This window comes from Sciurus vulgaris (assembly GCF_902686455.1).
Source record: "Sciurus vulgaris genome assembly, chromosome: 12".
In the NCBI taxonomy this organism is placed as follows: Eukaryota; Metazoa; Chordata; class Mammalia; order Rodentia; family Sciuridae; genus Sciurus; species Sciurus vulgaris.
The window spans coordinates 65,260,335-65,276,108 of NC_136473.1; the positions used below are offsets into that span (position 1 = coordinate 65,260,335).

Consider the following 15,774-nt stretch of genomic DNA (forward strand, 5'->3'; position numbering starts at 1 on the left):
AACTGATAGTTCCCAAACCAGTTTCCCAGTCCGAGGGCATGTGTACTTTTGGTATGTCAAGTTTTCCAGTTCCTCAGCCCTTGGGCTCTGAGGGCCCTTATACATTTGCTGGCCTGCTGTGTGTAAATGATATAGTTTTTAAACCTATGTCATGATATGAAAAATATTGGGGATCACTGCTAAGGTGACATACAGGGAGGAAAAAGAATGAAGGGATGTTCCAGAGCAAAGAGACAGGTATAAATCATCATCATCTTTAGGGACACCTGAGAGAGAAAGTCGTGTTCAGATTTTTGTTTTAGGAAGTTTGGTTTTTCTCAAAACATGTGGTTGGATAGGAATACTATGAGATTAGAAATATGAGGACCTTTGGGGGAACATTTGCATCTGATTAGGTGAAAGAGCTTTGGATTTTGCAGCTGATTAGGAGATTAGATTTGAGAGGTCTGAATGCAGAGCATTGGGGATGTAGAAGTAGAGATGAATATGAGGGGTGATAAGAAGGTAAGATTGAAAAAAGAAACTAGGCTGCAGATTGTTTAGAGGAGAAATAGAGAATTCATTTATTATTTATTTACTACTTACAATGCACAGGGTATTGTACTAGATTCTGGAGAAATAATGGTAAGACAGATACAGTCCCTGCTCATGGATATTATATTTTGATAAGGAACTTACTAGTACAAAAATCACAGATTAGATTTTTTTTTATTATGTAAAATCACAAGAGGTCTGAAATACAGCAGCAGGATGAATATGGGTGGTGTATGTATAACAGAGAGCCTAACCTAGTCTACAATGGAGGAAAGATCACCTTGAGGAAGGGAGGCTTGAGTGGGGAGCTGAGGATAAACAGAATTACACTAGATGCTGGAAGAGGTGCTTTAGTGTGGGAGAGAACTACAGGCAGAGCCAGCATGTACAAGGCAGATGACTGAGGTACTGAAAGAACAGGTCAGTGAAATAAAATTGAAAGGTAGGGCATGGTGTGAAATGAGACAGGAGAGAAGGTAAGAGCCGGTCAGGTAGGGCCTTGAAGACTACACAGAGGTTTCTGGGTTTTCTTCAGGGTGTTGGGGATGGGTGGATACTAGGAGAAGTATAAGCAAAGTGGGTTAGATGTGTCTTTTTAATTTATTTTTATTTTTGCAGACTGCATTTTGATTTATTACACACAAACGGGGTGTAACTTTTCGTTTCTGTGGTTGTACACGATTTAGATTCACACCGTTCATGTAATCGTACGTGTACATAGGGTAATGATGTCTGTCTCATTCCACCATCTTTCATACCCCATCTCCTTCTCCCTTTCATTTCCCTCTAGGTAAAGTTCCTCCATTCTTCGGATCTGATCACATTTGAATTTTATGAGTTTTATAAAGACCACATTGTCCGCGGCATGGAGAAGGATTGGAGAAGAGCAAGAGTGGCGACTGGTGGGAGGCCAGTCAAGCCCCCTGCAGTGGTCGAGGTGGGACCGGAAGGTAAATAGGGTGGTGGCATTAAGGATGGAGAGAGCTGATGGCTCTGCAGGACATTCACTGTCAGAACCAACAGGACTTGGTGATGGTTCAGCAATAGGAAGTGAGAGAGAGAAAGGTGGACTTGTGGGTGTCTGGTTTGAATCATGGGTAGATGATTATTTTCTCTTTTCAGAAGCTAGAAACACAGGGAAAGGCCTAGATAAGGGAGGAGTGTTAGGGGTTTCAAGTTGGTTGGGTGCCTATTGGACTTTGTGGTAGATCTATGCACTCATCATTTAGGGTTCAGAAGTATGATCTGGGGGAAGGTATAGCTCCGTAATCATCAATTCGAATACATAATGGATGATATATGATGAGAGTTAAAGGCAGAAGCCTGGGCAGTGCCAGAGCACAAAGGAGGCAACCTGGCAAAGGAACCAGTTGTGGTGGGCAGGAGAAACAAGACTCATCTCTAGTCAGAGCCACTGATGACATCAGAGGGGATAGATTTGTCGATCTCTTGGAGAAGAGAGAGAATCCTTGTGTGTTGTCCTAAGAGGAATAGTTACTACTCTTTGTAAAACCAAAGACTGGGTCTATGAATAGCAAAATAACTCGTTAAAAAACCAGCAAGTATTTCCAACCATCAGATATCCTTCTGGACTTGTTTGCCCCTGAATATACTCTTTCCCTCTTTCTCCCTTTTTTAATGGCTGCAGCACATTGAGACTAAATATGTCTCCTCTCCAGAACTAGATTAGACTGAAATCAGAAGAATAAAAGAAACAGCAGCCCACCAACCTATTGAACTTAATCGAACAATTAATTTTTATGTGTTCTCCACCCTCCCCCACCACATGTACAGAAAGGATCTTTGACTATCAATGTGTCAATCAATGGATTGGGAAGTCCCTGGGAAAGTTGGTGCTTCCTGGTTCCTCCCCAGCAGGCTGCTAGAAGTGCAGGAAGGTACATTTGTTCTTTGGGACACACAGGGTTCTAAAACCTTGGAATGCTGTTTAACAAATGTTTCCACTAGCTGAAATCTCAAGGACATCACTGTTGGTGATTTATTGAGAAGTATATTAGTCTTTATTGGCCTCTCTTTTCAATCAACACATAGTTATTACATATCTAGCATTTGTAAGACATTGTTAAACACAGGAGTGACTAGAAAGGAATATAAATTATGGCTTCCTCCCAGCCTGCCTCTTATTTGCTGCCCTCTGTAAAACTCCTTGATGCCTCCAGTCCCCAGTAACACCACTCTCTCTGAATGCCTGGCGGGTTTCTCATGCTCTTCTGCAATCTGGTTTCAGCAAGATGATGGCGCAGAGATGCTTGGACTCTGCAGTTCTTCCAAGATAGTGTTTGGCAGGTTAATTGTAAATTAATCAGAGGCAGATGGATTTAATCAGACTTGCAGAAAGATTTTAAAAGGACCTGGACTCACCAAAATGTCCACCAGCCCTGGAATCATTCTGATAAAGATAACAAGGTTCATAACACTCAGGAGAATTCTACATATTTATTTATAGGCCGGGCCTTAAAGCTTTCTGATGTAATTGATACAAGTATTGACTTTCCCAATAGAATAGAGAATTCTTAGACCTACACGTGCTTTCCTATCTCTCCCTGGTGGTATGATCTGAACTGTTTCACAGGCTGCATATGTTCAGCTGCCCTATACATGCTTGGTTCACACAGTTACAGAGAAGTTAGCCTTTGGAACCTTCTTCTCCACACCTCCATGCTCTCTCTCTCCCCCAGGTGCTGACACTGTCCTCTGGACTCTGCCTGACTTAGATTCTTCCTCTGTACCCAAGCTCTGGGTGCACCGTCTTCTGAGGGTAGCTTGTCCAGGGTACCATTCCCTCAATTCTCTACTCTTGTTACTGAAAGCTCATTCCTTGTCCCCATTGCCAATTCAATAATGAGGACCGGTTTTGAGAAAAAGGAAAGGAAGGTTTATTGCTTTGCTAGCAAAGGAAAAGCACAGGGGATTTCAGTCCCAGAGACCATGATTCTGCCTATCAGGGAGAAGGGAGGGGTTTTTAAAGAAATGATTCATTCCAGGTGTTCCCTGTTGGGGGCTGTGATTCGCTTGTTAGTTTGGGAGATGGCCATTCCTTAGATCTTCTGGTGCCATCTCTGAAAGTCTGAATGACTTGGTTCCAGTGGTTGAGGTGAGATAACTCCACCTAGGATGGGAAAAAGGTAATCCTGTTCTCTGCTCCCAGGTTGGGGAGGGGGAGAGGAAGAAGAGGAAAAGAAAACATATCCTTTTAAGAAATAAATCTCAGTGGCAGAGCAGCAAGGGCTATATTCAAAGCATAAGGTGGACCACGGTCATACTCTCTTCTTTCAAAGGTGATTTCTAGTTATTTAATGCAATAGCTGGGGTTCGGTTTTTTAACAGCTGAGAGTGATGTAATGTGTTACCCTTCTCTGGAACAGATACACCTGGACTCTCAGCACTCTAAATTGAGTGAAATAAACAGCATTTCAAAAACTTGATGGAGAGATGCTGCAGGCTAGAAAGCTGGACTTGTTCCTCGTGACTGATATCTTCTGAACAAAGAATCAGATTGTCAAACTCAGAATGTCAAAAATTAGTTAATGGCTCTTGAAATAAATGTGGTAATCTGAGTCCAAGGTTTAGAATAATATCTACTTCACTTTTAAGGAAAATTTGTTGCTGGCTAATTTGTCAATGACTTGAGCAGCAAAATAATGACTCCAATGGGTAAAATCCATAGGCTTCCTATGGTACCATAATTTAAGAATGTGCATGAATTCGTTTTTAATTATGCTAATCGAATTTAGTTTAATGATATACTGCCTAGATTTCAGCTTCCTATCCTTTGTAATCACAGAACTAATATAGCCAACATCGCTGTATTTATTTCTCTCTGTTCCCCATTTTCTTTTATGTCCTCTTTCTTTCTTCATTAGATCTGTCCCTTCTTCCTCTTGCAGGGGTGCTATGACCACAGACTGCTGTACTGCATCAGAGATTCTGGTAGGGCTGGGTCAAATCAGGGTGTGGGTGACTGAGCTGCCAGAAGGTTCCAGAAGCACACATGGGTCATGCTCTGAGCTCTCCTGCAGGCCAGCTTTTGTTGCAGCTCCCCTTACTGTCTGCTCTCATCCCAGGCAAAACATCACCAAGTTATCTCCTTGTGGTTTCTCTACAGTCTGTTCACTTGATCATGTTAGTCATCCTTTTCGTTTCTTCTTGGGTAGTGTTCATCAGTTACCTCAGTTAATTCTATGGATCATGTTTCATGGATTGTCAAGTAGGTCCTCCTTTTATCACACTGTGTACATTTAACCATGTACAATTAAATAGGGACCACACTATGGCTCTGCATGTGTTTCTTATTGGATGCTTGCCACATCCAATATGCAAATTGGGCTGAGGGAAAGGAAGTTAACTGGTACAATGGCCTACTGCTTCAAAACCTTCTGTGTTCCTAAATATTGGTCTCTGTTATCTTCTTTTGCAGTACAGTGGTGTCCAGATCTTGTCTTTATCTACAGTTACTCAATTGCTTCAGATGTGGGAATCTATAAGCACTTCCTATAATCATACCTCCCATTCCCTACCCCTCCATCAATGTGGAGCCATCATGGGAGAAAGTTTCAGGGAAGTGCTGGGAGTCCCATCGGACCTTCAAAGTGAGGATGACAAAAGTGTTCCTAAGCCAGAAAAGTCCCAGTATGACGGCCGGAGGCATATCATGGGAACTGAGTAAATAATCATGAACGGCATAGACGAAGGAACTGAGCAATGACCAGCACAACCGTTTATGTTTATTATGTGTATTATATGATGATGTAGTACATTTAGCAATTCCGAACCATAATATTTAGGTACAGAGCTGTGCAGCAATCCATCATGAGGCTTGTTTGAGATGAGTTACAACAAAGTTTTCCAGTGACTTACTAAAAGAAATGGAAATTTCAGCCTAATTCAAGGCCACCACAGACAATTCGATAAACTTTTCTGAATGGGAAAAAGTAGAGGACAACCCAGAATTTGTCTAATCTTTTCATAGCCTGAAGTGAGAGATTTTCAAATCTCTCAAAACTTTGCTGAACTGTTTTATATATTTGCCAATGAGAGAATGATTTTTTTTTTCTCAAAATCTGGCCATGCTCATAAATTAAGCATATTGTGACAAGACTATGTAATGGATTCACAGTTACTCACTAAACTGTTTTGTTATCCATCTGGACACAGGATATAATTATATCTCACATTCCTCTAGGATCTAGATAGGATATGTGACTAATCCAAGCCAACAAAGTACAAGCTACATGTGTGCTACTTCTAGGAAATTGTGCAGTATCTGGTAAACCTTCCTTATTCTGTCTCCCATTCTTGTCTTGTTGGGACAAGAATGGAAGGATTCCAAGATGGTGGAATAGTACAATGGAAAGATCCTGAATCACTGAGTCACCACATGGAGGAGAGCTGTGAACTCAAAGCAGATTGCGATGTGATTGAGAAGTGGATTGTTATTTCGTTAAGTCACTGGATTATTGTTTATAATTAGTGTTACTTATCACGATATCTACCTCATAACAGGAAAGTCAAGAATCACTGGTTTATATTTTTAACTTTAAGTTTACTACAAAAGTGCATTTCCTAACTCTGACATTCGAGAATTTATTCTACTTTATTTCTAAAGCATGACTGTCGTCATCATCACCATTATCACCATCATTGCACTATTCAACAGAGCACTTGTTATGGGTCAGGTAGGATCCAAGACTTGTTAAATAAGTTCTTACTATCTGCCTCTCCATCCTATGCTCTAGCCACATGCATCAAATTCTTTGATCCTTGAAAAAGTCAACCCTGTTACTGTCATAGGGCTTTGCATTTATTGCATCTGGCTGGAACATTTTCCCCCAGATCTTTGCTGGATGGTTCATATGAATTATTCAGGTTGCATATCAATTATGAGCATCTCAGTGAGGCCTTTTCTATTATTCAAACTAAAGTGTTCATTAGTTCCTTTCTCTCTGGCCCTGTTATCTTGTCCTCATGGCTTATCTCTGAAATTGTCTGTTTTCTTATGTATTGTCACTGTCTTCCTTGGTCTCTTCCTGTTCACCATTGTTGCTTTAGCCCTGGAATAATGCCTGGGAAATAGTAGATGCTCAGTAAATACTTTGTGAAAGAATTACCTTGTGTGGTAGAAATTCCTATTATTTTTTTCTCTTTCTAAAATGGTGTCTTATTATGGAGGTTGTCTATGGGATTGAAGTGAAAAGTTCAACCCACTAACTAAACTTTTATGTTTAAAAAATGCCAAACATCTAGATATTTCAGTACATTAAATATTTAGAGTAATGTAGATCTAGCTACTTGTCAGAGTCAAACTTAATACCTAAACTCATTGACACAAATTATTTGATGCACATTTGAACCATATCTACTATTTTAAATGTCTAAGTCATGCAAATAGAGTTTTCTTCACAAATAGAAATCTTTCTCTTCTGAGGAAAAGTCCTCTTCATAAAGTTAGCTTTAGAAATGAGACTCACCATGTACATTAGCATATGCAAGGCTCTGAGAAGTTCTGTACTTAAGAAAGCTATTTAATTTTATTCAAACTACTAGAACATTAAGAGTTCAAACAGAACTCACTGGGAAATGTTCCTTCAAGGTCTGGTAAAAATTCATAGTGATTCTTTTAATGGTTGCTATGAAGAGTTTTGCTTCCTAAGTTTTTAGCTATGTACCCAAGTTTTATCATTGTATTTCACAAAATTCTGGAACATAAATGGAAATAAGTTATGCATTGTTACATATTTGAAGTTCTTTTTCTTGTTGAAAGGCCCATTTATTTATTTATTTGTTATTACCTCATTGATGTGGTCTAATCAACTTTCCTGTCCAAGGATAGGGATTTCCACATCTGTGTGCGTACCATATTTTCTTTAGAAATGTTGTACTCACCAACTATTTTCTCTTATCTTAATCCAATTCCACAAATGCACACAGAATTTTTTAAATAAATTTAGAAATGAAGTGTTGACTGAAAAAGAAGAATATGACCCAGATATAAGACCATACTAACAAAAGATGTCTCTTTTTCTTTAGGGATTTTCTGAATTTGAAGTTCTCAATTATTCAAGAAATCATCAATACTTATTAGTACATTTACTGTGTATCCAGTTTTGTATTTGTTGCTGAGGTTTATGAAAAAGGATGAGACAGTGTACCTATTCCAGTACAACTTACAGTTTGACTAGAGAGAAATCATAACAGTTCACCAAACAATTAGAATAGACTTTAGTCTATAAACTGTAGGGAGGGCCTGAAATTCATAGCAGAACAAAAATCTCTTGATTGGCCAAAATAATCACATATTTCAAGATTATTGGTATAGTTATTTCTTTACAAAATTCCTACTACTTGCCTACTGTAATCAATTTTGAAAACTTAAGGAGTTCTTGTTGCATAATTTATAATTGTATGTGAATCTGCTTAAGTAAATTAGAACATTTTGACTAGTCTTATGCATTAGGTTGGTCAATGTTTTGGCTCATTTTTCATAGCTAATATATAAGGTGCAGTCTTACTTTTAATTGTCATTTTTCCTATATAAAAATGGATTTGGATTTCCTTAGATTGATCACTATAGCAATATTTTTCTCCTGAATTTCACTTCTCTTATATAAATGTGAGTTACAAAATTAAAGTAAAAAATTTTAAGATTGTTCTACATGCAAAATCCAGTTGTCCTAAGGAAGGATTAGATAATACCCAGAAAGTTGAGGATCTTGGTACCTTTAGACAACAGGCCAGCGAATAACCTGAGATCCTCAGACAGATGGTGAGGATCCATGAGTTTCTTTGGACCAAGAGTATAAAGGAAGGACATTATTTGTGAATATGATCCAAAGGCCAGTAGGCAAAGTAGACAGCACTCCATGAACAAAGTTTATAGAGGAGATTGATCGCTACAGCCTGGGGCTGTGACCTGTCCTCCATATGATCACTCAGGCCAGGAAACTGCCCAGGCTATGGAGGTCTCTCTGACTGAGTCCTGGTCAGATGCTTACCCTTCATATGGAGCCAAATGCACAAATGGCTGAGAAGATGAAACCAATCTGTACCAAAAAATGGAAATGTAATTCTCTCCCTGCCTTCTTCATCAGATGTTCCTTTACTGATTCAGTACTCACTTCTCCATGCTTTCAGTAGATGATAACAAGCTGAAGAAGTCTGAAAAAATTCCTTTGAAATTAATAATTTAAATTGAATTTTGAGTTATGTCCTTTTTTTCATTTCTGAATTGCAAATGGAGGATACAGAGTTGATATCGTTGGGAGGAAACAGACCTTTACTTTTGCAACATCATTGTAATTGAGAAATCTCATCCTTACTACACATATAACAAGCTGGAGCTCAAATGTTCCCTTCAAAGTGTCATGAAATTAACTGTGGATGGCCCACTCTATCCACATAGATTTTTATGTTAGGTGGATACATAATACAAAGTCTTTTGTGACTTTTTTCATCAAATACAAACCTGGGTATTCATTGGTATGAAAGGCTGTTACAGGCAGGAAGTGTGGAGAGAAGGAAGAAAATAGATCCTACATATTTATTTGCTCCATAGACCTAGGTCTATATATCAGAAATTCTGGGTTTGCTCCATACCTCATTCATTCATTTATGGAATTTGTTTTCACAATATTACTATTTGGAGCCCAATCTTAGGGATGCTTTTCCTAGCGGAGCACAAAGTGTTAGAAATGAGTTCTGGCTCCCAAGGATAGTCTAATAAATCCCAATAGACAGCTATAATTTTAAATCCTTTAAAGTATTTTCAAAGGCTAATGTTAATAGTAAAAGAATAAAGAAGAAAAAATATCCACATGCATCATAAATATGACATGGCTCACTGAGTCTTCTCATCTCCTTGACCTTTTCCTGTGATAGTGTTGGCATTATTTCTATTAAGGAAACAATACATGGCATTTTAATACAAATTAGAGTTAGATGGATTTGGGGAGATTTCATCTGGGAAGTAAGATCAAAGTTTTTTAAAAATACTTCTCTAAATTTTTTGAGCACAGTGTCTTTGGAGAATGTTATTAAAATATGAAATGCATTTAAGGGCAAAGTGGAGGAGAGAGATATAGGAATCCAGGAAAAATATTTCTTAATTATGTGATAAGCCTATTATATGACTTCCCTCTGCCAAGATTAAATAACTGGTAGGTGGTTTGTTGTGTACATGTCGGAGTGGAAAAGATCCAAGGTGGAAGAATTTTGGTCCTGGGATACATGACTGTGGGTAAGTAAGTGGGGGGAGGTTCCTCATCTTTAGGTACAGGAAGAGATGATATGTATGCAAATAACTGTCATATATGTAGTAGGACTATCAACTGGAGAAGCCAAGCTGTTTCTGTCATAGCATTTGCATGTGTCTTGGCAGTTTTTAGGATATCAAGTGGACTAGCCATCCTTCAATACAGCCATATCCTTGACAAAGTAAGTTTGCAGCACCTCTCCTTAACTTGCCATACCTGGAACCTGGGCTGGTCTCGTAATATGTTTTTGCCAACAGAATGCAAATGAAATTAGGACCATTCTAAGTCTGATGTCAAAAGACCATGAGTGCCTCTATTGTCCTTAGAATCTTGTCAGTATCATATGAACTAGCCTCAAGCCAGTCTACTGGATGAACAACATGTGACCCAGTCATCCTTAACCCTGCAGCTGAAAGTCAGTTAAACTGGTGCTATACATATGAGACAACTTAAGATCAGTCAACTTCCCATCAGTTGACCCCAGCTGCATGACTCAGTCCAGCAGGAGATTTACTAAGTTGACACTAATCAGCAGAAATATTTTTTGGAACCACAGAAAGATGAGCTCAGTTTAACATTTTTATTTGTTTCTGTAAAGTCTGAATGTCCGGAGCTATATTAGTATTATTCCAAACTCCTTTAAGATGATTCTTTACCTTTTCCCAATTAGTGTCATTATCTACCTTCAAAGGAGTAACACAAATCCATTTATAGAGGCCTGGTTTTGCATTAAGTGAGAAGCCATGGGCAGGGGGAGGGCCAAGGTGATTCAGCCAGGCAAGAGCCCAGGGGGCATTAATTAGCAGCTCCTTGCTTGCAGTCCTTGATAAAGGCAGGTAAATTTAGTAATAAATGAGCTCCAGAGATCCTTGACATTCCATTCTTCCAGGGGAAGTCTCCAACTTCCAGAGGCAGATGGCTTCATGGCTTCATTTCCTAGATTTGACCTGATCCCCTATTTCTACACTAACTACCTGTCCTTAATTCTGGCTTCATTCCCCCCTTTAGCTTTAGGAACTCCTAACTGCTGTAAGAAAAAGGGGGCAACGATCGTTCTGGCTGCTTCGAAGCTGAAAGGGGGCAGCGAGGGGCAAGCAGTTTGGAGTTCCTTTTTTAAAAAATCGGGTCAATCGAGGGGTCCAAGGTAGAAGTCTGGTTGGGGAAGAGCAGGTTGTAAAGTCATCTGGGGGTGGGTGCTTCTATGATAGAAGAACAAAAAGACATGAGTACTGAAATGAGATTAGTACAAAGTAAATGTTGCAGCATCTGAAATATGCCACTGAGTATCATGAAAATGACAGAAGTCAATCTCTCACCAGGAGGTGGAAGAACTGAGAAATTGTTCCCATAACTAGGCCTAGCAAAGGCTGGAGAGGACAAGGCCTTTATTTGGGGACTTTAACATTGTCCAGGTTATCAGGAATGTAAACACAACATTTAACTTTTAATGTCATAGATGTCCCCAGAAAATATAGTTAAGCTACTTAATGTCATCTGATTTTTGTAAAATATCCCTTTTTTGGTATAACCTGTGTTTAGTAGAGATCTCTATACTTCTGTTACTTAGGGATAGATAATCATACGAGCAAACATAGATTAAGTCTTCCTGTGTAGCTTAGGAAGGTCTGCAGGCCTTAAACTGACTAAAAACTTCTGACTCTGGCAGTTTCTCTTGATAGTTATCAGGCACAGTTGCTGAAGAATCTTTCTTTCATTTGTAGCTTCCAGTCTTTATTCTAGTGGGCTAATACAAGTGTACATCTTAAGTTACATTTAACTATTATTTCTTTTAAATGCCCAAGAATGGCTATATTTTGGTTTTAACTGTTTTGCTGGGTGTCTAAGATCAAGCTGTTCAAATTGACCTGGTTCCTGTCTTGTTAAAGAGTCAGCTGAGTTCCCACAGGGGTCACTCGTAGAGAACTTAAGAGCAGCTTCTTAGCTCCACCAGTGCCATTGGTTAGGCAGGGTCTCCTTGATGAAGTGGCTTCCTTTGGAAGCATCAAAGGATGTCTCCCTTTTTCCATGACCCTCCCTGCAGCAGATGCACTGAGTGATTTTTCATCCTCTAGTCTCAACAATCTCCTTGATCAGGAGGTTGTGTGACCCAGAGTTGCAAAGCTCCTTAGAGAAGTCCTCTTATTCCCTGGGTTCAGGCTGACTTTGAGGACAAGATACATTTTTTTTTTCTTGGTCTCTGTATTTAATTCCAATTTCTAAGTTTGATCTTAATCATCTAGCAAGCCAGTCTCACCAGTCCTAAAGTAAGAGTACTGGGCTTTAGCTTCAATGTTATAACTTTACAGTTATTTACCCTTTTATTAAAGTACTACCACATACTATCTGTTTTGTAGGTGATGGCCTATTATCACAAGTTACCTAGGTTGTATGTTCTTGAAGCAGCTACTTCTGCAAAATATTAACAGGTAACAGTTTTACAAAATGAAATTAGCAAGAGTAAAAATATATTCAGCTTTTATAATAGCTATCTTGAATTTTGACTGAGAACCACATTATATCCCCTATTTGAGATCATAGTACTTTTACAACAAAAACCAATCTTTTGACTATAACTTTAAATAAGCGAAGTCTGACTTATTTTGGAGTCACTCTAACATGCAGTAAGGTGGGAGGCACAGCCTTATCTCAGGTAAGGTGTGGCTCTTTACAGATCTAAGTGTTCTAATTCTGATGTTGATCTTTGCTTCTTCCTTAAATATCATTAAGCAGTTTACATATACTGTTTTCTGAGTCTATATAAACTTTATAATTAACACAATTTAACATTGTATCTAAAACATGAATCAAAGAAAGGCTGAGAGAGCTTTTAACTTTCCTTTTGTGTGGCAAAATGCTTTCACCTTCTATGATATGAACCTTTAAACAAATCAGGCTGTTACTAACTCTTAGATATACATTTACATTTAAATTTTTATCTCCGTGAAATAAGTAAACAATTTTAAATATATCTTATTGATAATAGGTCCCATAATAGAACATTAAATGATAAAAATAAATCCCCAATAAAATGTACTCTTTATGTTTAAAATTACCATTACAGACAAGTTTATTCTGGAGAATAGCAGAACTTGATAAATTTCCTGCTTTAAAAAGTTGTATACCTGGAAAATATGAACACATTTAATATACAACTAGTGACCATTTCACAATTACCTTGACACTTTTATCTTACCAAATTTAGTTTTTTGTTTAAATGTAGACACTGAAACATAGTACAATACTCTAACAGTTGTTTAACCATAATTGTATACACCCCAATTTTTAAGACTAATTGTTCTAAAGAACAAAATTTAATAGACACAAAGTTAAGAGTAAATTAGTGTTTCAAATCCTTGTCATTTTACTATGTCATTTTACCATATAGATTAAAGTTCAGTTTATATCAGAACATTAGTATTTCACCTTAGGAAAAACCTTAAATAGCTTTAGCTGTCTCACATACATACAACCAACTTAGTTACACACAAACTTAGTTACACACAAACTTGCTGAAACTTGCCCTTTACTTACACAGACTTTCTTAGCACTTACTTAGACCCTCATGTATTTCATCACACAAGCACTTTCTTACCCAAAAACATTTCCTTTTTTCTTTTACTAAATATATTTCCATACCCAGAACCTTTTATTTTCTCTTTCCTATCTGTTAACCCCTTTTTGTTTACATTCTGAAACAACTCTTATGAAATTTCTGAATTTAGATAAATTACTCTATTTTAATAAGATTAAATATTTTGTTTAGAATACTCTAATTGAAACACAGTTGAATCTTTTGGGACCCTTTATATATAGAATTGCACTTGTTAGGACATAACTCTTAGTAAACTTCTTTTTTAGTAATGACACAAAGCAATTTTAAACACTTTTTAATTTACCAACCTATGAAAACACCAATAATGTTTAAGTATGTTACTCCAAGGGGCACATTTTTGCACAAAATGAAAAAATCTTTTTAATTGAGCTGTTCCTACATGCGTTCCTCTTTTAGTTAATAAGTGCTTAGCAATATCAAGTGAAAGCAATATTCTTTGCTTTCACTACCTCCCATGGTAGCTGTTCTGTCTATCCCTGCCTCTCCTTTCTCTGCCTTCTCTACCGAGTGGTCTGCGGCACCCCAGGCAGGATCCTAGCTGTCTCGAAAAGGAAAGAAATTAATATTAATAAATGGAAGGTTCACCAGAGGGCCCCACGTTGGGCGCCACTTGCCAGGATCCAGCCCCAGCAGGGGTCCATGGGTTCCACACTGGTAAGGGGGCACGGGGAGACAGCGTTGGCGATGGATGGAGAATGAAAGACACAGACTCTAGTTCTGGTGCAATCATTCCCACTTTATTCTGGAGAAGGCTGGGTTTATATACATTTTTCTTCAGGCTTTGATGACAGGCTTGTGACTAATAAAATCAAAGAAGTTTCCAAAGCATAGGCAGAAATTGTTTTTACCGAAAGATTATGAGAAAACAGTAACCTTACAGATTATCCTTACTTAATCACTAGGGCTTGCCATTGATAAAATAAGCTGGTCCATATCTGGTAGCTACTGTGGGAGGTGCGTTGTGCTTAGAACTTGGGGAAACATTGTTATTTATAAGTTTCTGTGCCCCAACAGGTTCTGGCTGTGCCAGTAAATGCAGTGTTTGGTTTTTAACATAATAAAAACATTCTGCTATTGTGAGGTTAATCATCACAGGGTTTCAACGTGTGTTTTGTCTCCATGATGTTTTTCTGGAAATTTGTAGAATTATTTCCATCACCTCTAGCAAGATCCCCAGACTGAAGTGAGTAATATATTATTAGGAAAACTCCACAGAATAACATCCAAGCTAGGGAGGCATACATCTGGCATGCAGTCCTTTTAGGATGAGTCTCTGCAATCATCCTTCAGTGGAACTCTGTCAAGCACTGCAAGGAGAGCCACGTGCCCCCGCAGTTCCAGGCCCTTCTTACTTTTAGGATTCTGGGCTGAGAAATCTGATGATATCCATATTGGTTTCCCCTTATATGTAATCTGACACTTTTCTCTCACAGCCTTTAAAATCCTATCTTTATTTTGTATGTGAGGTATTTTCATTGTAATGTGTCTTGGTGTGGATCTGTTGTAATTTTGTACACCTGGTGTTCTGTAAGCCTCTTGTATTTGATTTTCCACTGCTTTTTTTTGGGGGGGGGTTGGGAAATTTTCTGATATTATTTCATTGAACAGGTTGTTCATGCCTTTGGTTTGTATCTCTGTTCCTTTCTCAATCCCAATAATTCTTAAATTCAGTCTTTTCATGATGTCCCATAGTTCTTGGAGATTCCGTTCATGACTTCTTAATATCTTCTCAATTTGGTCAACTTTATTTTCAAGATTAAATATTTTGTCTTCATTGTCTGAGATTCTATCTTCCATGAGGTCTGTTCTGTTGGTGATGCTTTCTAGTGAGTTTTTAATTTGGTTTATTATTTCTTTCATTTCAAGTATTTCTGTTTGTTTATTTTTCAGAATCTCTATCTCTTTTTTGAAGTGTTCTTTTGCTTCCTGCATTTGCTCTTTTAACTTTACTTGAATGGTCATGCATTGCCTGCATTTGCTCTCTTATCTAGTTTTTTGCTTCATGGATCATTTTAAGTATGCAGATTCTAAACTCTTTTTCTGTCATTTCTACTGCCCTGCTGTCATTGGATTCTATCACAATAGCATATTGGTTTGTTAGGGACACTTTCTTCACCTGTTTTTTCATATTATTTGTATATATTCCCCTCTACCATTGAAGATCAGAGATACTGAAGTTTCCCCTGCTGCAGGCTTATTATGAGCCTGCAGTTTTCCATTACCTCTCCTTTGAAGGGGAGATCAATACCAGTAGTACCCAATGCAGAGTAAATGTAGCCCTGAACCAGATAGCCCCTATAAAGAGTTTAACATTATTAAAATAAACAGGATCAGTTCAATTACTATTTACAGTATTTC

General features: G+C 38.1%; 1 long non-coding RNA gene across 1 annotated transcript in view; it reads right to left on the reverse strand.

Annotated features, from left to right (window-relative positions):
* The window catches only part of LOC306641629, a 79,956-nt gene extending 67,573 nt beyond the window's left edge, over positions 1-12,383 (reverse strand). The window contains exon 1 of the long non-coding RNA XR_013758221.1: positions 12,144-12,383. This is a non-coding gene — a long non-coding RNA (uncharacterized lncRNA). The remainder of the gene's footprint in view (positions 1-12,143) is intronic.
* Positions 12,384-15,774: the final 3,391 nt, after the last annotated feature.